Source organism: Canis lupus, chromosome 32 (assembly GCF_048164855.1).
Source record: "Canis lupus baileyi chromosome 32, mCanLup2.hap1, whole genome shotgun sequence".
Classification (NCBI taxonomy): Eukaryota; Metazoa; Chordata; class Mammalia; order Carnivora; family Canidae; genus Canis; species Canis lupus.
The window spans coordinates 10,810,812-10,835,984 of NC_132869.1; the positions used below are offsets into that span (position 1 = coordinate 10,810,812).

General features: G+C 53.7%; 1 protein-coding gene and 1 long non-coding RNA gene across 8 annotated transcripts in view; one reads left to right on the forward strand and one right to left on the reverse strand.

Moving 5' to 3' along the window:
• Positions 1-295: 295 nt before the first annotated feature.
• LOC140622873 (uncharacterized) lies at positions 296-4,260 on the reverse strand. Its single transcript, XR_012022552.1, has 3 exons — positions 4,094-4,260; positions 1,220-1,295; positions 296-831 (listed from the first exon to the last, which is right to left on the reverse strand). It is a non-coding gene; the product is annotated as an uncharacterized lncRNA (long non-coding RNA).
• The window catches only part of PAK6 (p21 (RAC1) activated kinase 6), a 36,758-nt gene continuing 15,158 nt past the window's right edge, over positions 3,574-25,173 (forward strand). For 2 of the 7 annotated variants that reach the window (XM_072808634.1, XM_072808640.1), the window contains exons 1-3: positions 3,574-3,712; positions 4,499-4,582; positions 16,000-16,114. The gene's annotated coding sequence lies outside the window, so the exon portion shown is untranslated. Of the gene's footprint in view, positions 3,713-3,918; positions 3,974-4,498; positions 4,583-15,254; positions 15,346-15,439; positions 15,477-15,999; positions 16,179-24,050; positions 24,070-25,173 lie in introns of those variants that run through there. The other 5 variants (XM_072808636.1, XM_072808635.1, XM_072808638.1 and 2 more) reach the window with 5 other exon arrangements.

The window sequence follows — 25,173 nt, forward strand, 5'->3', positions numbered from 1 at the left end:
GGCCCCCAGTGGCAACACTTGCTCATTAATCCAAGCGCTTCCCCGTAGGGGTTGAAGGTGGGAAGAATTTGTCCCTCCCTTCCTGGCCCTGCAGCAGAGGTGTTGACAAGTGTAGGCAGGTAGAGACAGGCCCACACAGCCATTAGGAAGGTCTTCGTAAAGCTCCCTGCATACCACTCAGCATGACGGGAAGTGTGAGGAAGATCCTAAATATCTAGAAAAAGTTGTCTGTAAAAAGGAAATTTTTTTTTTTTTTTTGTAAAAAGGAATTTTTACCATACCCTAGAACCCTCGATTTTGTTTCTGAAACTTTTCATTCTTTGGGAAAACCTGGGAAGCCTTAGTTTATAAAAATTTTAGGACTCTGCTGTTACATGGCCTGAGTACATCGCCACTGGTTTCTTCAAACCATGCAGTGGGACATTGCTGATGTAAGCCATCACTCCAGCGGAACCTGACTGAACCGACATGAGGCAAGTTACCTTTGAGGCAATATCTCCATTTTCAAGAACAAAAGAATAGAGTGAAAAACTGCTACTAAGAAATTGTAAGGACACCCTCTTGGCAGATTTGCCAATGCTGCAATTCCCAGGGAGCCGAGATTCAAAGGCAGAGAGTCCCCTGGTGACAGCACCCGCCGCCGCCACTGCCTTTGACTGAATTACAGAGACGTCACACACTCAGAGCCGGAGCCAGGACGGGCCTGTGTGGGCAGCAAAGGGAACAATCCGAGCCTATGAGCAGGGAAAGCTGAGTTCCAGTCATGACTGCCTCTGTTTCCTCTGCGGCTCTGCTGAGTCACTTCATCTCTCGGGGCTGCAGCTTTCATACCTGTAGAAGGGGGCACAGGGCTGGTGATCCTAGAGTCCCTCTCAGCTCCACGATTCACTGTATTCTAAGTAAGGATGGCCAGAGCATAGAAACTCCTCACGCGTTCATTCCACCCGGATTACGTGAGTGTTTACTATGTGCTCAGCACCAGGCTGGGCTTCCTGCCCCGGAGAGCTCGAAGCCTGCTGGAACCAGCAGACACGTGACTCTGCTGGGATAAAGAAGGGCAAAGGGCACACCCACTGGCCCAGGGATATCTGGGCATCTGCCCACCTGTCCCTGCAATGGGCAGCCACACTTGGGAGGGTTTCTTTCAATGGTCCACAGGTCCCGCTTGCCCTTGTACAACCTATGCGAGAGATGGATCTGAGTTGGCAGGCATCCTCACCAAATCAAGAAGTCACGCAACATGATGGAGTAGAGGCACAGGTCTCCGTTTGTGCAGGCCATCCATTTTCAGAAGCCTATAAAGACAAAAATAAAAGAGTTGAGAACTACTGATTTATCATGCTCAGGAATTGAATAGAAAAAAATAGCAAAGGTGCTTGTTTTGAGCATCAGCTGGATTTTGATCCCCCAGTACCCGTTCCCCCTCAATAACAGCACCCTACTTTTGTTCCCCACATCATGTGTGGCAACAGAAGGGCTGTGCCCAGGATACCCTCCCCTCCGCACATGACCTGAGCCTGCCAGCCACTTTCCTTGTTCTTGCAGCAAATGGCAGAGGTGTGCTCGGTGGGGCACGTGGTAGGGGCACCTTCCCACCAGGGGTGGCTACAGTATCCTGTTGCCTAGAGCGCTGGCTTCTGCCCTGGACTTGATTCTTCAGGCTTCTCATCAGTGCTAGGACTTAATTACCTGACAGCCATCAAAAAATTCCTTTCCTTCTCAGGATGGAGCTGGAGTGGGTTCCATGGCTGGTAGTTGGAGGACCTAATGGAAATCTTCATGCTCAATGACATGAGGTCCAATGTTGTGCACTTCAACCAAAATGTCTGTGTGCAGCTTGAGACCTTAGCTCCAGAGGTGACTGGGGGTCATGGTTTTGGAAGATAAACCTGCCCCCATGTGGTGGGTAGATAATAGTGATGAAAGTAGAGAAAAAGATTGTTTACTGAGCTCTCAGGACGAGCCGTCCCTGTGCCAGGAGCTTTGTTTAATTCCCGCAACCCTATGAGGCAGGTGAAATCATCCCGATTTTGTAGACGAGGCAATGGAACTCAGCTGGTTAAATCACATGCCAGAGGTCACTTGGTTGATGACCAACAGAGTGGGGATGCGAACTCAGGACGGTGAAAACTCAGAACTTGGGCTTTTAACCAGACACCACACTGCTACACTGTGGAGGATTTATGGAAGAGTTCTCACAAAGAATCCGACCAGCCCAGTGCCACCTTGGATATAAGGGTCAAGGGGAGTGGGAAGAGCCAAAGAGTGCAGCAGTCTCCATCTGGTTGCCAGCAACAGTGGGGCCACTCATCGGGGACACTACCTGCAGCAGGGCAGCCAGACGAGGGCTCTGGGTGAGCACGTCCAGGTTGACAGCCAAAGCCACAGAGAAGGTGGTGTTTCAGAGAGCGTGGCAAGAGAGGAGCAGGGGGCCAAGACTGGGGGGCTTGGGGATCCCATAGTTGGACACTGGGAGGAGAAGAGATGCTAGGGGAGGAGACAGACAGCCTCAGAAGCCAGGGCATTTTGGAAGGCCAGGCTTCACCTGGTGCACTCAGGGGAGCTGGCCCATGGGTGCCCAGGGGAGCACCCCTTCCTGTTTCTAAAGGGTCTGGCTGAGTGGCTGGCTTCTGGCCCCTGCCACCCCAGGGAGCTGGTGCCCATGCTCCACAGCACCAGCTGAGACCCCAAAAGGGGAGTTGGGCCCAGCTGCAGCCAGGGCCTACCCGTCCTGTCCTGTGGGGCAGGGAGCCAGGGTGGGGGTGGGGGTGGCCTGGGTTCTGCGGGCTGGGGGAGGCTTCCACGGAGCCTGGCAGGCAGCCCTTCCCTTCCCTCCCTCTCAGTCAAGGAAGGCAGGGAAAAATGTGTTTTTATAAATAGCTCCAGCCCCAGCTGATTTGTAAATTCAGTGGGTTTTTTTGTGTCAATGACATCACCCTCCTCCCCATAGCAACCCCCGACGATATCAAAATTGCCAAGCAACGTTGGAGCAGCTCCGTGCCCCAAACGAGCAGGTCGTTGCCTGAGGATTTAATGGAGAAATCCCAAAGTGAGCCTGGGTGCGTGGTGGAGGAGGGGCACGCTGCGGCTGGGAAGGCAGCCGGAGCTCGCTTGCGCCTGTGTGCAGCCTGCCAGGCAGCCCTGGGCCTGCTGGCGCTCCTCGGCCAAGGCCACGCTCCCTTTGACAGCGCTGCTGTCGACAGATGGGGGAGGGCACTGCTCCCTGCCTGATGTGCCAGGAGCTGGGAGCAGCCATCCAGGTGACTAAGCCAGCCCACTGGCACTGAGTCACCTGCTGGCCCCCAGATTCCTTCCTCCCTTTTCGCATCCGATTATTTTGGGAGCTGGAAACTCGGAGCTGCACCTGGGGCCCGCCCCTTCCAGTCCTTCCCTCTCTACCCTGGGCTCTAAGGAAGATGGGACCTATCAGGAATCCGCTGCCTCCCCCTAAGGATATGGAAGATGCTGTGGGGGCCCGAGGTTCCAGGAGAGAGATGCTGGCCGGCGAAGTGCAATAGCAGATATGGTGATCAGGCTGCTGTGTCCTCTGGAGGTGTCAGGAGAGAAGGGGAGCCGGGTCCGTGCTAACTGGAGTTCTCCTGGGCTGGCTTTGAACTCCCCTCCCGCAGGATATTGCTGTGAATGAGTGGCTTCTAGGGTCAGAGTGGCATTTGGAGAGCAAGGCTGGATTGGCTGAGGCTGGCCTGTGCAGGTAGGTGGCTCTGCGCTGGGTGTGTGTGTGTGTGTATGAGGGTGTGCATGTCATCCCCTCCCCCTCCTGCTGAGGACAGAGAGCTGGGGACGGAGGACTTGGCAGCAGTTAGTCCTAACTGACTCCAGACCCTCCCAGACCCTAAGATGGGTGCTTCGGAAAAGGGACTCCAAGCGCCTGGCTAAACAGGACGAGGAGCAGCTCCAGCTCAGGCCCAGACCCTCTATGAGGCCACAGGACAGAGACACGGGAGGGTTTCAGGTAGGGAATGGCCGAGAGGGGTAGGCCAAGGACGGAGGCCCACCTGCCGGCACGCCAGACACCGCCCTGGCTGCCCCCCTCTTCTGACAGCCCCAGGGAACTAAGGAGACAGCCTCCTACCAACGAATTCTGTCATCCGACCATGTAGTGCCAGTCAGCACCGAAGCGTGTCCTCTGCGAGCCCACAGGGACGCATTCCCGGAGGAGGGCGCTGGCCAGGACGCGGCCTCCCCGGGCTCGGGCCCGCCGGGGCCGCCGCTCGGCCTGGCGCCCACGGAGCATGCTCCAGTGTGTCAGGCAGCGGGGCGTGGGCCACCTCCCGCGCCTCCCCCAGAGGGCTGGCAGGCTCGGGCCACACCGGTGAGGGAGCTGCCAGGGGGAGCAAGGCTCTGCGCCCACAGGGGCAGGACACCAAGACGACACCAACCAGGAGCCTTCGGGAGAAGCGGCTAAGCAAGGAAAGCACTGAGGTTTTCTTCCTCCTTTCCTTTCTCTCTCTCTTTTTTTTTTTTTTTTTGCCTGAAGGGAGTGCCTCTTCCTGGGCTAGAAACGAGCACCGGCCTGCAGTGAGTGAGGAGCCGCACCCCCAGCGCCCCAAGAGTGGCCACGGTAAGGTCCCTGCGGCCAGGGGGCCGGGGCCGGGCCGGGGCCGGGGCCGGGGCTCGGGCCCTGCGGGCGGGGCTGGGGCGCCAAAGCGTCCAGGCTCAGGGGCGGAGGCCGCGGGGCTCCGGGACGAGGAGCCCCACACCCCACGCCCCACCCGGGCCTGCTGCTGCCTTCCCAGGTTGATTTTGAAACAGCCTGGTGCAAGCTGGCTTCTGGCTTCCCGGGTGGAGGAAGAAATGCTTGTTTCTACCGTTCCTGCCTTTACCTCCCTCCCTCTTGCTGGGCCAGGCTGGTGTGGTGCCACCGGGACGCCCCTCAGGGAGGCCCCGCTCACCCCCACCACCTCTCTGGGACACTCCACTCAACTATTCATCCCACAGATATTTATGGAGCACCACTGGGACCCAGCTCCCTGGCACGCCCTCATGCAGAGTTTGACCTGGCGGAGATTCTGACTCTGAAACTTGGCGGGAGGTCCGGTTCAGGGGACCGCCTGGCTGGGCACCATTGCTTCTCACAGGCCCCAGGCTCCCCAGCTCTGCTGCAGGGTTCAGGACACGCTTGGCTCCAGGAGGGTCATGCCCACTGGGCTCGGGGCTTAAAGTGCTGGGGCTCCATGAAGAAGCCAGGCGAATCCAGCGCACGCTGTTTGGTCTTTCCCTGGTGTCACACAGCAAGGCTGGAGGGTCTTTCCCTAAGCTGGTTCTGGTGGGAACTGGGTACCAGGAGTAGAGGATGGACTCAGGGCTGCCCGACCCCACGGAGGCTCATCTAGCTAGGGATAAGGCCTTGGGGCCGAGCAAGGGGGCCCCTCTGCAGCTTAGGAGGGGGCCTTGAAGCTGAAAAGCTCTGTGCACTTGAGAATGGGTGCAAGGTGGTGGTGTGGGGGCTGTACAGACCTTTTGGGCTCCCAAAGACAGACTGATTCTTTATGAGCTGAGCTCTCTGGAATGTGCCAGGCACAGGGAAGGTGCAGGTGGATCTGGGGGTCTCTAGCCACAGTAAAGCTCACTCAGCACAATACCCAAGGATGAGAGGGGGGTGCCCTCTGTCCTGGAGAAGCACACTGGACTTAAGTCCAGATGAACTGCCAGTGTCTCCCAATCAATTAAGCCCCATACCTGGCTCTATGAGGAAAATGACCCAGCAGTGGAGGTATTTGCCTCCTTGCAAAAGGTGACTCCAAGCCTAGGGGGTCTCCCATGTATGCAGAGCTGAGCAGCTGCTGATACCCATGCTCAGCTGGCAGAGGTTATGGAGTGCCAGACAAACAGCAGGCCAGCTGCCTGGGCTAAGAGGAAGCAGAGAGTAGAAGCCAGGGCACAGGTGGCATGGGGGGGCAGGAAGAGGAGAGGTTGCCTGGGGTTTCAAGAGGGCTCAGGGAGGGCTCTGAATGGCTGCTTTCTTATACCTACCCATGTCCATGGGAGGGGCTGGCAGGAGAGAGCTGTAGACACTGAGAGACGGTCCCAGAGATGCTTCTAACACACTGTGTCCTGGGTGCAGAAGGCAGGGAGGACTGTCCTGTGGCCCGAAGCAGAACCATTCCTGTAGGATACCCTCGACACCATAAGTGGGAAGGCCCAGGACTCAGGACCGACTCAGGCAGTAGGAAGGTTGCTAGCCAACCTCCTGAACAGGCATTCGGCAGCCTGACCCTCAAAGAAGTGAGTTAGCCAACAAGTTGGGAGAGAACATGGAAAAGGAAACTTTCGAGGCAGAAAGAGCTCTCGACTACCTGGCCCTGCCAAGGGAAGCACACTGACCAGAAGCTGCCCCCTCATGAGCTCTGCCTGAGGGCCCACTCAAGGCTAAGGTGAGAAGTAGGAGACGTGAGATAAAGGGAAACTTGTCTGTTCTTGGCAAGACGTGGGCTCCAGGCAGCACTTGGAGGTGGCAATTGGCACCTAGTTCTGCTCTCTCACTTGCAGGGGTTGCCTGATGACTAAGTACAAAACACAGGTGGCAGAGACGGGGTGGGGGGAAAGTGCTGATAAATGAAGGAACGAGCCCTTCCCCTGGAGAGCTTACAGCTCTTCCCCAGAGGAGTAGAAAAGGGAGCCAAGCTTGGAGCCAACCCCACCAGAGACCAGCTGAGCTACAGAGCTTTGATCGGCAACAGGGTGGTGATGTTCCTTTGCCCACCTCAGGCCCCCACCACCTCCAAGAAGCTGTGAGCCATGACCCATCCAGTCCAGATAATTTATAAATTTAGACCAATACTGGGAGATGGATCTTAAAGTAGAACCTAACAAAGATGGATAAAAACAGATTAGTTGAGAATGGAAAGCAAAGGAAGAAGCCGTTGGAACAGCAATGGGCAGAGGATGCATGCTCAAGGAGGTATACAAATGCAAGAGGGAGAATGGAGAATGCTGGGAAGGAATGGGAAGGAATGCCATACCAGCTCCAGTTTTTCCTGAATGGCAAATTGTCAGCCACTGAGTTTCTCCTAGAAATGACTTGAGTCTGTTGAGAGTTTCCTTCTCCATCTGGGGTCTAGTTTCAGGTCTTGAGGACTTAAAACAGGCTGACAGGAAAGGAATCAAGAGGCCTGCTCCGACTCCTTTGTGGGTCTGAAATTCTGTCATGTGGTGGCCCTGATTCATTGAGGAACTGCGTACTCACGAGCCCCACTTGAAGCACAAACTTGGAGGGGCTGCATGCAGGGGGCCAGACCCAAGACCACAGGGGACCCCTTGATTGCTCTGGCAAGTGACTTAGAAATGCCCAGGAACCATAAGGTTCAGACTCAGAGACTTTATGCTTTTTCTGCTGAAGTTATCTGTTCTACAGATTTAGGAAAGGTAATCCCAGGTTCTGTCCACCGCAAAGAGTAAAGTATGTCCCAGAACATGGCATACTTTCATATGCTGGGGGGAGTTAGCATGCAAAAAATGGGTTCCAGTTTCCCCATAACTGCACAGACCCACATTAGCCCAAGCAAAGAGACACCCATGCTGGCCAGCAATTTCTATAAAACCTCATTACAACACATCAGGCAGTGCAGAGACCCAGGTCTTTATAGGAGGGGAGGCAATGACCTTTTTCCTACACCTGTGGATCTTCTGTGGCAACCTTCCCCCCTCCCTGCCCCCCTCGTGCTGCCTCAGTCAGCAACTGCTGGCATCTTTCTGCTTGGCTCTGGTTTACCCAAGTCACAAAGCACTCAGGCCCCTGGGCCGCTGGCTTAGGAGGTGGAGGCAGATCTGTGTTCTCTCTCACACTAAGGCTAATCAGGACTCAGAGAGGGGGTACCTCTAGGTGCTCAGAGAAGCAGATCCAGAAAGCTCAGGTCAGCTAGTGAGTTGCTCTGGTTTCTGAACCCCTTGTGTCAGGGACCCAGCCCACTCCACCTCTACCCTCAGGGCAAATAGCAACCAGCCAGTCACCTTTACTCAAGGTAAGTAAAGGTGCTGCCTGTTGCCTGCCTGCCTGCCCCAGCTCCTGAAGGCTGCAGGAGCAGTGGCAGGCAGAGTTAAAACCGGGAGGACTGGTTCTCTGGTTCAGCTTCCTGGCCTGGAGCCTCCAGCCTCCATTTTCTTTCTTTTAGCTTCAAATGAGGAAGGGCACAGAGAGTGGAGGGAGCCAGGGGACCATCTATTCCACAGCCCCACGTGCATCCCAAGCAGAGTTCGGGGTCAGTGAGGTGGGGTGCAGAGGAGGAAAGGACTGCCCCCAAAAGAAGCTCGCCACTTTGGATTGACGTAGCACATTCGAGCCCAGAGGAGTCTCTAAGAATGTTTAATCAAGCCCCATAATTTTATAGTGGGAAGCAGAGGCCCAGGGAAGGAAAGTGTGTCCTGAGATCACACAGCTAACTGGGGGCAGAGCCTTGGTTTCAGGCCTTGGGGGTCTGCACCTCCCAGTCCTATACTCCCTCACTGCCCACGCTGCCTTTTTTGTTAGCAGCAACATCAAATGTGTCCCCCAAGCATGGGCAGGCAAAAGCTGCAAGGTAACCTGATGGCTTGGAGGGGACAGCCTGGCCCCATACACTAGGAGGCCAGACAGGTCCTGATGCTCCTCTGTGCCTCCTGCCCTAACAGGGGCCTGGCTCTGTACTAGCGCCACCCCGGCCCCACCCTGTCCTGCCCTTGTATCTTGCCCAACATGCAGCCCCAGTTCAGCCCATGTTCATTCATCAGTGTCCCCCAAGGAGAGGCTTTGCCCCCCCACCCCCCAGCCCAGGATACTCTCCAATAAACAGATCCAGCTAATTTGTAAATGGATTGACTTATGTTCTCCTTGTCCCAGGAAGCATTTTACATTTTAACCATAAAGCTGGCAGTGCCTTAAGCCAAAGAAGAAAGTAATGATGACTATATCTAGGAATGAAAGAGAGATTCCAGGGCAGAAGTCAGAGGAGACACACAGGAGCCCCTTCACTTCTGGTGGTCTTTTCACCAGTATATACCATGACCCCAGGCAGGAAATTAAATAGCCAAGGGCCACCACCAGAGGTTAGATCCCAGAAGCAGGAGGCTTGCTGCCTGTCAGCTGTCACCCTGTCACCAGGCCCAAGCTGGACAAGAAGACTTATTTTCCACTATAGTGGGTCTTGGTATGTCTGGGATCCAGAAAGGTGGTGTCCCATGCCCTGGAGAGGGATGGAGCCAGGCTCAGAGGCAGGAATGCAAGGCCAGGAGTGAGCGTGCATACAGAACTCCTGTGGAGGAGAGGATGGAGAGACAGGAAAACTGCCCCCACCCATGATCCCAGCAAAGGCCACTGTGCCACTAGTGGACACAGCAGTGCACACCAGCACCCTGCCATGGAAGTGTTCACACATAGATTCCACAGGCCACCGTCCCCAGGGTAGTCAAGATGTGGACCAGAGACTAAGGAAGGAAAGACCCCCAGGAGGGATGGCAGTAGCTGCCTGGGCCCCTCCAGGCCCCTCTACACATAGGCCAGCCCAGCCAAGTGGCCGTTGGACAGGCCATGCCGTCTAACACTGACTCATGGCAGGTGAAGGGAGTTCTGGGAGCATTATAGTCAATGTTCCCAAGAGGCCACACTGCCCAGAGTGTGTGAACTTTGTGCATTTAGAGCTAAGATGTTGTCCCCCCAGAGGGTTGTGGACGGGGCTAAGGCAACCAACATCATGTTTCCTCAGACTCCTCCGGTCTGTCCTCTCACCTGATCGGGCACAGGCCCTCTGCTCCCCCCACTCACCTGTCCTTCCTGAAGCCAGGCCCTGGGATCCAGGGCACAGGTGCCAGTCACAGCCCTGAGCCTACCTTAGACAAAAAGGGACAAAACTGCTAGAGGCTCAGAAGAGATAAAAAGGGACAATGAAGGGTTTCCATTCAAGCAGCTTCCAGCTATTCATTCCGCTAGCAAAAATGCCAGCCAGAGAACTGAACTGCCAGCAACAGACATTTGGATGGAACTTTGGAGCCCATTAAGAGCAAGGGCTGCAAAGTGATCCTAGTGAGAAGATATTAAATGAATTCATCATATCTCTAAAATGAGTGTCCTTGGAACATAGGTAGCTCTTTCTGTGTCCAGCCCTCCCCAAGGTAGTTCAGCACCCCCATGAAACTGGGAAGAGGGCTGCAGCCTTCTCTGTCCCTGCTTCGGCCCCCTTGAACTGGGTGGACGGTGGCCTCTGCATCTGAGTGCTTGTTCACATCACCAGGCCCCTTGAGGACTGTCAGGCAAGCTCAGCCTCCAGTGTCAGTTTGCATTTGGAGAGGACAGGCCCGTGTATTCCCGTCGGCATAGGAAACCTAGTACAGATGCAGAACTTGAGAAAAAAAAAAACCAGTACAGGTAGAGAGAGCCTGGAGGCTTCTGGATGTGGTTCACCTCTGCTAAGGTTCAGGATGGCACAAGGACACATCTGTCCAGCAGCTGGCCCGGTGAATCCGATAGGCTTTTCCCAAACACCTAACTGGGCCCAGACACTGCTGCCACCTGGGGCTAGGGTTCTCTATGGGATCTGTAGTGGATAGACCTATTGGGTTGACACAGTAGCAAGTTCTCCTGGAAGAACCCTGGGATTCGCCCCTGTGGCACTCACACTGAGTTCTGGTGCTCCCTGTAGCAGCTGCATGCCTGCATGACATGGGGAGAGGAGCTTCTGCCTTGGACCCTCCCAATGAGGGCCAAGGGTCAAGAGCCTCTCACCCTGTCTGGGGCTGCAGGTCCTCAGGACTCCGGTACCCCAGTGCTCTAGCCCATCATCCCATCACCTTCCCAAGAGAAAGGGACACAGTTTCCCCTGTCATACACATCAAGATTGACACTGAGACACCCTGGAAGCCTAGAGAGGCAGAGGGCTCCAACCCTACAAGAACCCATGGTCTCTGTAACAAGACTGCCTATGTCTCTCCTGCCTAAGGGCCCCCAAGGGCTGGGCATCATTGGTTCCCTCCATTCATACTCCCAAACCCTCAGAGGTTCGCACCTGCCTCTCAGCCCCAACAGCAGAAATATACGGGCAGTCCCATCAGGTGAGGGGCACTGGCCCAGGCTGCCCCTTGAGCAGGAAGGGACAGATATTGGGCACCCTGGAAGAGAGGGAGAGGAAGGGGTCTTTTCCCAGGTATGCCTCTCTCCTAGTGCTGCAGGGTGAGTGTGCAGCTGCCCCTCCTGGAGCCCAGGCTCCAGGAGCTCCTCCAGCCAAGTAGTAGTAGGTGTGTCAGCACCCACTGCCTCAGCAGGGCTGCATGTAGGCCCCATAGCACCAGGCCTAGGCTAGGTCTGTGAAGGACAGATGCAGGGACTTTAGGCAGGGTGCTGGCTTATGACTGGGAAAATCTAGCACCTGGCTCCCAGCAGGGGACTCAGTGACAGGGTGGAAGAAACTGAGGCTCCCCTGCCCCCATGCACCCAGGGCCATGTGGGGGTCTTCATGCCCTCCTCAGAAATGGAAGAGGGAGGGCACCTGGGTGGCTCAGTGGTTTAGAGTCTGCTTTCTGCTCAGGTCGTGATCCTGGGGTCCTGAGATCAGTCCTACATCAGGCTCCTGCAGGAAGCCTGCTTCTCCCTCTGCCTGTGTCTCTGCCTCTCTCTCTCTCTCTGACTCTCATGAATAGATAAATAAATCTTTAAAAAAAATAAAAAAAAGAAATGTGGAAGGGATATTCCCTATATATACTTTGTGTCACATGACCCACCCTTCTTTGGTGGTGGTCAGAGTTGGCACAAGGAGGCCAGTGTTCCCCCACCAACTGTTCACTGGGACTTGACCCCACACGGTCATCTTGTATCAGACAGTTCTTGGAACCAGGGACCTCTGAGCAGCATAGATAAGAGAACAAGGTGGGGGCAGATACACTTGGGTTGAAACTCTGGCTCCACCACTCAATAACTATAAAACCTTAAGCTAGCTCCTTGACCACTGTAAGCCTGTTTCCTTGTCTGTAAAGTGAGAATATGACAATATAGTACTCTGTGCCGGGGCTGCTATGGGGACTTAAGTGAGATATGTGTAAATATGCCCTAACTGGCCAGCACAATTATTTCTAATACTAGTGGAGAGCAGACTTACCCAGACGAAGGAGCCCTGGAAGGAGTAAGTGAGCCTGTCAGCAGTTCTTGTTCCCTAGGAAGATTCTAAAGTCACAGAGCAGAAAGGTACGGGAAAAGATAATGTGTTTTTGTTTCAAAACCACAAGTAGATCCATATCTTTCCTCTTTGGCCCTAACCTGGGCTCTCAGCCCTGGCTGTTGGCGCTCAGATGTTACAACAGGCTCCAACAGCCAAAGGCTAAGAGACAGCTGGCTGGGAAACACTCGCCCTGCTCCCTGTGCCTGACCTGTTGCCCTCTCAGACAGTACTGCTTGGCCAATGCCCCAGAGCTGGAAGGGCTCCAGCAGCATTGTCCATGGTGAAATGTCAGTTCTCGGTGTCCCTGTATACAGCTTCTGTCCAATTTGTAGAATGGGAGCGCATGGACAAGAAGAAGGCCTATACCAGCCACCAGGGCTTTTCAAATAAGGGTGTGCTTAGTCCCTTTCCCTGGGCTCGGCAATGCCACCTGGGAACAGGGCCAGAGGGAGGCACATGGCTCTGGCCCCCAGACTGTTTCCTGCCACTGCCTGGGCAAGGCTGAGTCGGGCATGGATCAGAGGATGGGGCGCAGGGCGGTGGGGACAGGGAGGGGATTCACATACCGGAATTAATCATTCAGGTCCCATTCTGCACATCCCAGTCATCCCAATTTGCAGACGGTCATCCAAGCCAGTGCAGCAGATTCATCTGTAGATGCAACTGAAGTGCAGAAACTTGCATTTGGGATGGCCCGAGAGGTCCCTTAGTGTTATCTAGTATCCGGGACGGGAACCTTTTCTCTAGCGTATCTGAGTTCTTAACAGCTCTTAGTGATGGGGGATTCATTAGCTCCCAGATCAGCTATATTTGGGAATCTCTGCCTCTCTTATGGACCCAAACCCCATCTCTGCTCCCACAGTCTCCTAGACTCACTCCTACAGGGTGAGGATGCATGGGACCTGACTAGTAGCCTTTCCAGGACACCCAAGCCTGGATTCAAACCAAATTAAATACTAGTTCAATTCTGATAATATTATAATGATCACACTTTATTGTAGTTCAACAGTTCAAAAATACGGCTTGGAGTTCTGGTTTTGGTATATAAGTTATTTGTATTTTTTTTTTTACAAGTTACTTATTTTTTTAAGTATTCCTTGTTTTTTTTTAATATTTTATTTATTTATTCATGAGAGACAGAGAGAGAGAGAGAGAGGCAGAGAGAGAAGCAGGCTCCGTGCAGGGAGCCTGATGTGGGGACTCGATCCTGGGTCTGCAGGGATCAGGCCCTGGACTGAGCCGAGCCACCCGGGCTGCCCTAAAAGTTACTTATATTAAAAGAAAATAACTCCTGTGTGCATCTGTGAGTCAGTAAAAAATAATTTAGGGTGTTGATTCAGGTTCAACAACGTAATGCAGTTCATTCTAATTTTGTTCATGGTTCATTTAAAATCCTCAACAACCAGTTTCCTGAAGCCTCCCATCCAGCACAACCTGCTTCCAGTAGCCAGCATTTAGCCAGTGCTCCTACAACCCTAGGTAGCTACTCTGTGGGGAAAGCCATACGCACCAGCTGCCCCCGCCCAACCACATGACCCCCTCAGCCTAGGCTCAGTAGGCAGCTTCCTGGGGGGCCACAGGAGGTCAGGCCTCAGTGTGGCCCTGTCAGAGGAAACAGAGAGAATCCTCTTGGGAAAGATGCAAAGAGGGGGAGGGGAGACAGGGGACAAGAGCAGGAGCAGAGACTAAATATAAGTGCGTGGAGTGAGCAGCAGGGCGACCTGAAGTTAGCTGCTCAGCTTCCATGCCACTAACCCAGGGCTCACCTATGACGGTATCTCCCCTGATGCTCTGACACCCACCACCGTACTTTCCTGGGAGGGTGGTGGGTTGGGGGGGTGGGCTGCAGTGTGGCCAGAAAGGGTGCAGGTGTTCAGGGCTGGTGAATTCCCATTAGCCACCTTAGCTTGGTTTGGCAGGAGCCTATAGTAAATCATGCAAAAGCAATAGAGCCCATATGCAAAATGCTTTATCTATAAATTGCATTGATAGATCTAAAGAATCAGTGAACAAAAATGATACATGGCAATAATAAACTAAATAACTAAAGTTTGAGGCACCCAACAATGACAAAAACTGCAGCACTGTCCTCAGTCCCCACTGTGACATTGGTAGTCATCCAGCCACTGCTTGAGGGCAGCTATTTGAGGTCTAGATATACTGAATTTCCAAGCCAGGGTCAGATATAGCCGTCTCTGGGGCCTGAGTCTAGGACAGCAAGGGTCTCCTCACTTCCTTATTTTTTTTAAATTTTATTTGTTTATTCATGAGAGAGAGAGACACATGCCTGGAGGGAGAAGCAGGCTCCATGCAGGGAGCCCAATGTGGGACTCGATCCTGGCACTCCAGGATCACGCTGTGGGCTGAAGGCAAGCACTAAACTGCTGAGCCACCCATGGATCCCCTGTTCACTTCCTTATTTAGGGAAGAGACAGCCAGGTGGTCCTGCTTCTCCCCACAACATACATACTTGATGATTGAGAAGCAGCAGGGCAAAGGGCAACCAGGAGTCGGCCACTCTGAATGGCCATCCCAGGCCAGGGCAGTGCTGGGGACACATAGGGATCCCAGCTCTATAATCAGAGCCACTCTCTGGGAGTGCAGGGCTCCTGGAAGCTTTCTTTCTCTGAAAGGTCCCCTTGAGGGGCGGGGTGGGCCATAATCCAGAGGCAGAAGTTCTCAGAACTGAGCAGGGTCTGACAAGAGAGTTGGAATGTCTTTAAATCCCGGCTTTCCTGCCTGCTTACGGAACCACCACCCCCAGTCTTAGGGCCTTGTCCAGATGGGACAGATAGGCCAAGATGCCCGGTTTGGGGACTCCAGGTGAGGCTCCCAAAGGTGTGTAGGTGGGTGCGCGCAGACCCGCTGCACCTCTAGTATCTGGGAGGAGTCGGCTCTGCGGCCTCTAGTTGCGCATCCGCGATGAAAATTAATGAGTCAATCACACAGCAAGGCGCCGAGGGCAGTCCAGGTCCGGCCTGTGCGGCCGTCCAGGGGTCCAGGGGCCGTGGGCCACCGGCAGGTCGCAGCGGGCGGACCGGCACCCGGGCCGGCCGGGGCCAGAGCCGAGCGACTGGAGGAGAAGGGCGGGCGGGCGGGCGGTGCGCCCCGCGGGCTCAGAGGCTCGGCCGCGGCCCCTGCCCCCGGGCTCCGTGTTCGCCGCGACCTACCTGAGGCCACACCCTGAAGTCAAACTCGCGGCCAGGTGAGGCCGGCGCAGCGCAGGCTGGTGAGCGCGGCCCTGCTCGGCGAGCCCGGCGCCGGGGTCCCTCCCGCGGAGGGCGGGCCCGGCTCCCGCGGCCTCTCGGGGCTCTCCGGGGACTGCCCGCCGCGCAGGTGGGTGCCCGGGCAGCGGGAGGCCGGCCACCCCTCCCCCGGGCCGGGGCCGGGACGCGGGGCCGGGACGCGGGGCCCGGGGTCGGCCGGCGCGGGCCCTTCCCCCGGGTCCCCTTCCCCGAAGTCCGCGCTGCGGGGCGCCCCGTGCACCGGGCGCGGCGGCGGGGACGGCGCGGGGCGGAGCGGCCGTGAGCGCGGGGCCGGAGCCGAGCCCGGCGGCTGGGCGCCCCCCCCGACCTCCGCGTGCGCGCCGGCGCTTCCGGCCGGGCCGCGGGGCTGCAGGGGCGCGGGGCGGGGTGCGGGGCGGGGGCGCGGGGCTGCAGGGGCGGGGCGCGGCGCGGGGCGGGCGGGGGCTTCGCGTCCCGGGGGGCGCCCGCCGCCCCTCCTCCCCGGGACCGGAGCCGGCGGCCCTGGCGGGAGGCGGGCCTGGGGGCGCTCCGAGTCTGGACTCGGGCCAGCCGCAGAATCCACCGAGACACACACTCCATTTGTCACAATGAATTTCTGATCTGTTTCCACCCAGGCCTCAGGACTGGAGGGGAAGGTCCCCCGTCTCCCCTCTCCTCGGTGCCTGAGAGCTCTGCCCACTGAACGGTGAGGAGGCAGGAGGAAGAGGAGGCGAGGAAGGCGGCCGGGAGGTGAGTGAGGAAGCCTCAGCCCCCGGGAAGGTGTCCAGGAGCCTCCTCGAGACCTGAGACCTCGGTGAGGGGCAGGCTGGAGGGGGCAGCGGGCAGGCAGGTGGCCCTCCGGGACGTTCTGGGTACTGTCAGGCAGGGGCCCTTACAGGTGCCGTCTCGCAGGCCTCGCTGGCTGTACCTTGTAATTCCCACCAGCCCAGCCCACAGCAGGCGGCAGCTCTTCCGACGCCCTGCCTGCCCCGGCCCGGCCTCTGCTGTCATCAGCTGTGATGCCCGTCTGGGGCAAGGTAGTGTCACTGAGGCTGGTGCCCTGAATTCTTGCTTGGGAGAGAGGCTCCCAGACAGGAAGGGCAGTGAACTGGTCGTGTCTGTGCTGAACAGGTCAGGAGGCAGCCCCAGGCACTGATGCTGTTTGGCACATCCCAGCCTGCTCGCTCATTCCCCAGATCCCCAACCTGCTAAAATGGATCCAGCTTTTCCCACCCCCGATGAGTGGCATCCTGCCTGGGATGTATAGATGCTGCTAGGAACACCAAGGGCTAAGACATGAAGAGCTCCCTGGGGTGTGGGCTGTGTTTTCTGTGTCTTGTCCTATTCTGGTCTGTTTCTGGGCTCCCCTGATGTATTTTCCTAGGTCGGGGAAAAGAGGAGGGTCCAGTCTACGTCTGTGTTCGGGTCTTTGGGAACTGGTGTAGCACATACTATAATACTGCCCAGTTCTCCTCAGGCCATACGTAGGACAGTAGCTGAGAACACATTTGGAATCAGAAAGAATTGGGTTCAAATTCTGACTTTGCCTTTTTTGCCACAAGCAAGTTATTTTACTTCTCTTCAAACTTAAATGTCCTCACCTATAAAACGGGGTGACTGGGCCTTCCTCATAGTATAATTGTGAGAAGTCACAGTGATAAATAATAAATGTCGAACATCCCTGGCCGTTAGCCACCTCCCCAACCTCTAGTTATTGCTTTGGAGAGGTTAAACTACCTGAGCCCTGAGTTCTCTTGGAGAACTTTGAGGATCATCTGGCTCTGTGGCAGGAGATTGTGGTGGCGGGTAGGGGGGAGGCAGTGGTTGTTAGAGCAAGCCATGAGAATAAAGTAAAGGCAGAGGGTCCGTGCAGGGCAGGGAGTGAGGTGGCCCGGGGAAGGGGCCATTTCTGAAAGAGGATCCAGCTTTGGAGGCAGAGACAGCAGCCTGTTCTGTACATGTCACATGTGCTCACATGTCCATGGGAGACCTTGGACACACTGTTGCCACAGGGCTGCCTAGGACAGAGTCTATGGCTTGTGGCTTCCAGTCCTAGCTCTGCCCTCAGTGGCTTTGTGATCTGGGGCAAGTCCTTCTCTGGGCACCAGGCATGTTAGAGAAGCTTGGAGGCAGAGACACTGGATTACCATCTCAGACGGTGTTTCTCTCTGAGCCTCGGTTTCTTCACCTGTAAAACAGAGCTCATAATATCTAGCTTGTAGAATTGTGACCATAAAATGCAATAGTAAGAAATACCTAGCACACCGTCTGACACGTGCTCTGCACTTTATACCTGTCTGTGTGTATGTTCCCTTTCTGGTCTCCCCTTCCCTCTCCCCAGCCACCTGCATCTTTAAGATACATCCAGTGAAGCAGCTTTGACCCATCTCACAATATTGTGAGCCTAAAGTGAAGAGTGACTAGCATAATAACTAGCATAAACAGAGATACAGAAAGTTAAGAGCTATAAAACATAATCTTTTTGTGTTATTGGGGGACTTAATCCTGTGACAAGGGACTTTAGAGGTTCTGTCCAGCCATTCTCTAAGGACTCTGTGATGAGGACTCAGGCCTCTGCATGTAAAGGCTGCTGAAAATCTGGGATAGTGAAGAGGTGCCCGGGTCACAGCCCTTTCGGGAAGGCCATTCTTTACTTTTCCCTTGGCGATAACCCCGTGCCCAGGAAAGCCCAATGCTGTGGATTCTAAGTACAGTGAACTGAGGTCAGAGGGCTGCTCTGGCTTGAGCCGCTGCTGGACCACAGCACTGCATTAGTAGGCAGGCCTGAGTCAATATTGACCTTCCTGGCTGGCCAGCCTGGCTCTTTGGCCTCTCATTCAACTGGAGTGTTGACACAAGAGATTGAATGAGCTTTATTATCATATTCTTTTCAACAACAGCCCCATTATCTCTACCCTGGGGATTCACTGGGACCTGTAGTGTGGGAATAGTGACAAGGGCAGGGGACCCAGGTATTTTGGCTTATGTGCATAATGCCCTCCGCCCTGCATACTCAGCTTCTCTCTGGGCCTGTCCAGTGGGACAGCAAAACCTCAAGGTACTGCTCAGCATCCTGGGGACACTCCATGCCTCAGCACGGTGGCTCTGGGCAGATCTCACTGAGCCTTTGAGCAGTGGCAGTGAGGGGCACAGCCTGGGTCTAGGACCCATCCACCCTGCAGGTGACAGTTGGGGAGACAAGGTAATGAAACTCTCTTCAGGCCCCTCCTCCTGGTGAGACTTCAGGAACCAGGAAATGGTGCTGGGATGCCACCTCTCCTGACTCCTGTCATGTGAAGAGGGGTAGATGGCAGGCCCAGCCCCCTGCTAGCAGCTGAGGGAGGATAGAGATCTGCTCCACACAAAGGATGAGGTACAAGGGGACAGAAGGACAGGGCAGGGGCCACAGGATGGGGGAGGAGCTCCCCATCACCGAACATATTCTTGCAGACCACAGGAGCAGGCCACAGACACGTCCCTGGCAGAAATACCACTGAGTTACTGAAAGTTGGCCAGGGACAGAGGGATGGCCAGACCCCCTGAGCAAGTCCCATAGCACATGCATCACCATCTCTTCTGGCAGGTGGCACAGATCAGGGTGGTGTCTAGCAACCATCCATTTGGAAAAGCAAGCCCAACTGCCTGAGACCAGGGATTTTGTTTTCATTACCACAGTCCCTCAAACTCGGAGCAGAGTTAATATACAATAAATGAATGTATTGAATCAATGAGTGACTAGCATAATTCTATATTTAAACAAACTCCAGAAAGTAAAATTTGAGAAAAATATTCCTGGCCAAATCAGAATACCCCAGTGAAAGGCTGGCTTCTGTCTATGATATTCTCAACCAGGGGACCAGTGAGGCCCGTCATTCTTCACAGAAGGATGTGTAGGATGACAGTTCCCAAAGTGGGTTACAAAGAGGTCAGACAACCTAGCTACAGATCTCTGGGTGGAAGGTCCCAGCCCTGGAGATAACATGGTCCTTTTTAGGCCACTCTGTGCCTGGATGTGGTCAGAAGTGGAGGTACCTTTCTAGGTGCCATAGAACTCTGGGTCTCAGGGGGCCTGGGGGGCTCAGTCACTTAAGCATCTAACTCTTGATCTCAGCTCAGGTCTTGATCTCAGGGTCATAAGTTCAAGCCCCACATTGGGCTCCATGCTGGGTGTGGAGCCTATTTACAAAAAGAATAATAGAAGAACTGAGGGGCTTGCCTCTACCCCAGCATCATGATTCTAGAATAGTTCCTTTCCCAAGGCATCATGAACAGGCCTGAGAATGAGACAGGGTGTGGTGGTGGAGGGAGACAGATGCCTGTCGCAGCATTCACATCAGCTCAGATAGACACAGGTCTTCCCCTTCTTTGCTGCTTTCCTTGGGCAAATGATTCGATATTTGTGAGCACAGGTTTCCTCATCTGCATAATGGGTACATTAATAGCCCTGCCTTATAGGCTTGTGGTGAGGAGATCCTTTATGGGACTTGATCAGGCCAGAGCCCTAGTGCCTACGCTAAGCACCCTGAGTGGTGATTGCACGAGTGAGTATTTACTAAAAATGCCTCAAATAGCCCCTTTGAACTAGAGCAGGTACTGTTTCTCTCCTCATGTACCCAGAGAAGCTGGCAGAGGAAAATGAGTCCATTTCCTTGTTACCACTGGAAATGCTGCAGCCTAGAAAGGAGAGTGGGCTGAAGTCACCAGCAGGAACTAGGAACCCCACAGTCTGGGCCACAGCAAGCCGGTGCTCAGTTGTGATAAGCCGGCGCTGAGCCTCCCTCAGAGGAAGCCCATGTGTCTCTCCATTCTGGCTGACTAGCACTTGGAGTCGGGCCCGTGGTGCCTCATTTCCCAGTCACCCAGATATGGAAGGGAATCCCACCAGCCTCGTTCCTAAAAACTTACCCATATCTCAGGACTGACACAACCAACCAAATCCTGCTCCCTTCAGAGTAAACTGCTAACTCCTCTGGACTCACTTTCCAGAAGCCACCTTCCTAGCCTGCAGCCCACTCTTGCGGATCCCTTCAGTGGGCTACAAGTCCTTCCTTGGACAGGGATTTGATGTGTGGAAATAGCCAGAACCCACTCGGAGCTGGGTGTGGAAGGTAAGGTGGGTGACTCTGTCGGATACCACCACTGCTGATGAAACAGCTTGGTGGCCCTGGCGCTCCAGCCCCTGGCAGATAGATGTCTCCTCCCCCAGAGAAGCAGTTTGAGAGGGTAACCCACTCTCACTGTGGCTGTTCTGCTTCTTCCCATTGTGGACTCTAGACCAGCCTTGCCACGGGGAGCCCACCACCCAACGTGCTTGTAGTCATGGAACAGGAGCATCAGCCACACAGCTCTGCCCAGCACTCCCTGAGCCAAGCCTGCAGGTTGCCCAGCTTTAGGCTGAGACTCCACCAAGGGGCTGTGGGTCTGTGCCAGACAAAATACACTCCTGCTGCTCCTGCAGCTTTTCTCACATATGCCAGGTCCTGATGTCACGGCCATCAACACGAGCTCGTTGGAACATCTTACCCACCTCTTGCAGGGCAAAAACAAAACCCAATTCCAAACAAAACAAGGGTCAGCCTACAAGTCAGCACAACCCCAATCTCCTCTGGCCTCTGACTCACAGATGAGCACAGGAAAAAAACGAGCAATCTTGAGGGAGCTGGCCCTGGCCCACCCCTTCTCCACACTCCCATGAGTCTACTCAGGCTGCTCAGCCTCATGCCTGTTTATAGAGACCCTCAGGAAAGAGATGAACAACCAGCCCAACTCCCTCAGAATGAGCATGGTGGACAGAGCAGGGGCTCTGGAACCAAATGTAGGTTCAGACCCCCAACTCAGTCGTTTCCTGATTCTGTTCCCTTGGGCAAGTTATTTAGGCTCTCTGAGCCTCCTCTAGAATCATGGGTAATAATAGTAATTCCTACCTCCCAGGGTTGGTGAGAAAATTAAACTCATTGATCCTTGGAAAGAGCCTAGCACATTCCCTTTCTGGCTCCTACTCCTCTGACATGACAGCCTACCCACCAGTGACGCCAGACCTGTGGCTCCCTGAACTCTCCCACCAGCTCCACCCTCAGGTTTACTGGGTGTGGCAGTATTTCCTCCAGAAAGCCTCTGCCAGGAACTGACGGGCTCCCCATCTGCCAGGCTCTGGCTTGGAGGAAGCAGTCTCAGTGGGAGCTGTGCCTGGGGAGCTTCCTTTTCAAACTGGTTTAGACAGGGCTCTTCCCTCCTGGTGCCAGGCATCCTCCTCTGGTCTAGTTGGGCCAGCCCATGGCCAGCAGGTGATGTCTGCAGCCATTCAGAAGAGGGAAGTTCAAAGCATTCCTCAATCACAAAGATGGATCTCGGCCTAAGAAAGAACCCTCAGCATCCCCCTCCCCTGCACCGGGATGAGGTGTCTGACAGGAGAGGCTGGGGCAGCAGAGGGGAGGGCTGCCTATGCTGGTGCTCTGCTTCTGCCCATCTCTACTTCAGAGTGTCAGGTCCATGTGATTTCCATCAGTCTAGGCAGACAGAAAGGCAGAGACTGGCTCTTGGAGGGAAAATCCTCTTCCTCCTTCCTCCTCGCTCCTCCCTCCTCAGGGTATCTTCTTTAAGGAAGGCTCCCCTACGAAGTGGATCAAGTGTGGATGCAAAGAGGTGTAGATACTAGGATGGCAACTTTAGGGGCTAGCATGGGCTGATTTACTACTACGGCCTCATGGCTGATGTAGCAACTACCTTCCCTCAGCCCCTAGGCCCTTGGGCTTGGGTCAGAAGGTAGAAAACTGGGCTGGAAAATGGAGACCTAGAAACAGCAAGACAAGGCCTCTAATCTGGGCAGGTGACATGCTCCAAGGACACAGGCCCCATTGCCAGAGAGATGCAGAATGTCTGTGTCTCAGGGGTTTCACACCCAATGATTTGGCAACATTGGACGCCTGAGTGGGTGAGTGTGTCTCTTAGAAATTCAGTCCTCATGATCACTCTTTATTCTAAAATGTTTGGTTTTCATTAGAAAGAAATTCTAGAGCGTCAGCTGGGTGGCCCAGCTGGTTAAGCGTCCAGCTCTTGGTTTCAGCTCAGGTCATGATCTCAGGGTCCTGGGTTGGAGCCCTCCTCCGGGCTCCACATTCAAGATGGAGTCTGCTTGTCTCTCTCCCTCTGCTCCTCCCCCTGCTCACGTGCACCCTCTCTCTCTTTTTGTCTTTAAAGTAAATTAATAAAATCCTAAAAAGAAAGATGGAAAGAAATAGAAAATAAAGAGAGAGACAGAAAGAAAAAAAGATCCTAGAAAGAATAGGAATTCCCTATTCCTAACCTTTGCCATCAAGAATTCTGCTTTGGGGCGCCTGGGTGGCTCAGTTGAATGTCTGCCTTCAGTTTGGGTTGTGATCCCGGGGTCCTGGGATGGAGCCCCACATTGTTGGGTTCCCTGCTGGGTGGGGAGCCTGTTTCTCCCTCTTCCTCTGCTGCACCCCCTGTTTGTGCTCTTTCTCTGTTAAATAAATACATAAAATCTTTTTAAAAAAATTCTACTTTGGACAAAGGGAACATCTTGCTAGTTTAATTTATCCCTGGGACCCACATGTGTGGACGTTTTGCCCCAGCACGTCATGGGTTCCAGGAGAGCCCACCAAACTTGGGCCCCTACGTAGTCACTCCCATTGGACCTGCAGCAGGCGGCAGCCAGACTGTGGGTTTCCCCCTCTTCCATCCCCCCATCACTGCCTCCAGCTTAAGATTTTACCTTTCACATTTAGATCTGATTAATTTGGGGTATGGCATGAATTCATTTTTCAGGATTCTTTTTTTCTCCATATGGATATCTAATTGTTTCAGCTACATTTTCTGAAAAGATCATCTGTTCCCTACCATATTGCAGTGTCACCTTTGTCATAAATTAAGTGACCTTATATGACTGGATCTATTTCTGGATTCTCTCTTCTGTTCCACTGGGCTATTTGTCAATCCTTGTGCCAGTTCCACACTATATAAGTTATTATACTGTTAAAATAAATCTTGGTATCTAGTAGTGTAATCATTCAACCTTGTTCTTCAAGATTATCTTTACATTCCCGATTCTTTATGTTTCTCTCTGCATTTTGGAATCAGTTTGTCAGTTTCTACCAAAAGAAATATGCTGAGACTTTTAAAAAAAAATTGTTTATTCATGAGAGACACAGAGATAAGGTGGAGACACAGGCAGAGGGAAAAGCAGGCTCCCCACAGGGAGCCCAATATGGGACTCAATCCAGAACTCTGGGATCACACCCTGAGCTGAAGGCAGATGCTCAACTGCTAAGCCACCCAGGTGTCCCTATGCTGGGATTTTGATTGAGAATGAAACAAACCTGTAGGTTGATTTGGAAATAGTTGGTATCTTTATATCACTGAGTCTTCCAATCTGTGAGCATTCTTTAATTTTTTTAATAATGTTTTATATTTCTCAATGTAGGGACCTTGCATATCTTTGATTAGATTTATTCCTAGGTATTTGACATTTTTAATGTAAAATGGTAAATGGTGTCTGAAAGGCTGTTTCCCTGGTAACACTTCTGACAGCAAATGAGAAGGGTTTTTTTCCTTCCTGAGGCCATTTCTCCAACTTTCAGATACCAACTGGATATTCAACAATTCAATTCAATTCTAACACTACCTGGAGGCAGCATGGACCCCACAGGCTCTGTCCCACAAGCCATCCTCCACTGTGGATGCCAGTTGTGAGTCTTGGGCCCCCCATACTTCTGACCAACTGGCTATAAGTTGAGGGTTTCCATGAGCCCCTCTTCAGGTTCTATAATTTGCTAGAACGGCTCATGGAACTCATCTGTTATAAAAGGTACAACCCAGGCACAGCCATGTGGAAGAGATGCATAGGGAAAGGTATGGGGTAGGAGGCACAGAGCTCCTTCTATGCCCTGTCAGCCTTGATGTGTGCACCAACCCTGAATCCTGTGGTTTAGGGGTTTTTATGGAGGCTTCATTGAGTAGGCATGATTGATTAAATCATTGACCGTTGATGATTAACTCAATCTCCAGCCCCACTCCTTCCCCAGAGGTGGGGCAGGGCCGAAAGTTTGAACATTCTTTGCATTTGGGATTTCAAGGGTGTTAGGAGTCTATGCCAGGAACAGGAAACTAAGACCAAATATCTATTTCCCATTGTACCACAGAATCTTTAAAAAACAAAACAAAACTTTTTTAAAGATTTGATTTATTTATTCATGAGAGAGATGCAGAGACACAGGCAGAGGGAGAAGCAGGTTCCCCGCAAGGAGCCCGATGTGGCACTCGATCCCAGGATCCTGGAATCACACCCTGAGCCTAAGGCAGGCGCTCAACTATTGAACCACCCAGGTGCCCCTAAAACATTTTTTTTTCTATCTGTTTGTTGTTGGTCTGAAGAAATACAACTGATTTTTTTTCTTTATATTGACCTTGAACCAAGGACCTTCTAAATTCACTTATCTAATTCCAACAATTTGTATGCAGATCTTTCTCAATTTTCTGTGGACACAATCATGTTGTCCCAGGCAGTGTGGGACTCACCACATTTTGGATGAGTCTCAGCAGCCTCTCTTTAGGGGGGTGGATTTCCCATTAGCTGAGTGACTGGCTCTGATTCTGACCATACTCCTCACTCCTCCAAAACCTGAGCTCAGTTCATTGCTTCCAGTAGCTCCGGACCCTCACTGCCACAACCCTGGGCCCTAGGACTCTGTGGTGTCCTTTTTCCTCAGGCTTTTCCTGCTGCCTCTGGGAAAAAACTTGTTATCAGGAAGGGACCCAGGAGGGGGATCCCAGAGCCATTTTACCATTTGCTA